This window comes from Propithecus coquereli, unplaced genomic scaffold, assembly GCF_000956105.1.
Source record: "Propithecus coquereli isolate 6110/MARCELLA unplaced genomic scaffold, Pcoq_1.0 Scaffold14, whole genome shotgun sequence".
Lineage (NCBI taxonomy): Eukaryota > Metazoa > Chordata > Mammalia > Primates > Indriidae > Propithecus > Propithecus coquereli.
Window position 1 is genome coordinate 1,910,612 of NW_012138302.1, and position 1,466 is coordinate 1,912,077.

The following is a 1,466-nucleotide window of genomic DNA, read 5'->3' on the forward strand; positions in this document are numbered from 1 at the left end:
GGTTTTCTCAGGTATGTCAGTTGCTCTGTTGTTTCTTTCTGCTTTCTCCTGCTGCTGACACAGGTCTTGTAGCTATTGGTGGTTCCTCCCCAACGCTTATATTTTGCAGTTTGGAGGATATTTTGTTACAGTAGTTGGCTATGGACTTTTAGTTTCGCTACCTACTTGGTCCATTTTTTTTTAATTAGGGGAATTCAGGAAAGTTAAAAAAAATTGTGTCGTAGCTGTTGCCATCTTTCTGCTGTTTCTCCATATTTTACTTCTTGGTTAAAAAAAATGTTAAAATGTTATTAAAATGCCCGAGAGGCTATTTTGCTTGCTTTGAGTTTTTTGTTGTATTACATTGTTCTGACTGTAAAAGAACGATTGTGTTGAAAAGCAGAGGTTAGTGTGAGAGACAAAGAATTTTGGAGGCTTTCTCTGATGATTTAAAGAAAGAAGTAAATCTGGAAGACATTATGCGTGATGGCCCAGGCATGAGAGTAAAGGTATGTGGAGTTTTAAAGGACGATGCAAATTTCCATACAAGAGGGGATATGACCTGACATATTGGATCAGTACAAGGGGAGGGACGGGTGTTCCCTCCTGATTGTGGGTATAGCATGAAGATTTCTGGCTTAGATTCCCCAGAGCCTCAAGCCATGCCACCAAAAGTGTGTTAGAACCATCTTCTTGGTAAATAAATTAATATAAAATGTAGATTTTCCCTACATTTAGTATGGGATCTAGCATAATGAAAAATAATTATCCTTGTTTTAATATGAGAGTTTCCTCCTGATCAATTCAGAGAGTTTCCCACATAATAATTACACTAAAAAGACAACATTTCTGTGAAGTACAATTGTTAGGCACTATACCTATTATAGAATGGAGGGAACAAATTCCTCATTCATTCACATATTTATTCCATCAACCACTGTCATACAAATATACTGGTTATGCTGCACCAGGTCATAAAACTCAAGTGTGTAAAAAAATTTCTTTTTAAGAAATAATTAAAATTAGTCTCAATATGGAGATCCTGTTGATCCTAAAGAGATAGAATTTAGCCAATTCAACATGTTCTTTTCTGTAACCCACAAATCTCTCCTGTCCCCAAGTCATTTCTGGACTTTCTACTTTCTACTTTCTAAAATGTAATCACTTCAAAATTATCTACTTCCCCCTTGTTTTTCTGAAGATAGTCTCAAAATTTGAGGGGGAGGGTGTAGGGAGGCAGGTGGCAAGAGAAGGTATCTGGTTGTCAGATTCAAACACCCCTTGGCTTTAGCCTCAATAGTTGATGTCCACTTCTCCATTGCCTTCGGATCACTGATGTGTGCTTTCAGTTCTGTCCTTCCTCTTTCTGACCTGTAGGCTCTACAACACACTACAGCCCTTTCTCAGCATCTTTGAATGGTTTTAAATGCCATAAATACTACTAATAAAAAAAAAAAGAACTGGTTTAGGGGCATTCCTTTGGCTTT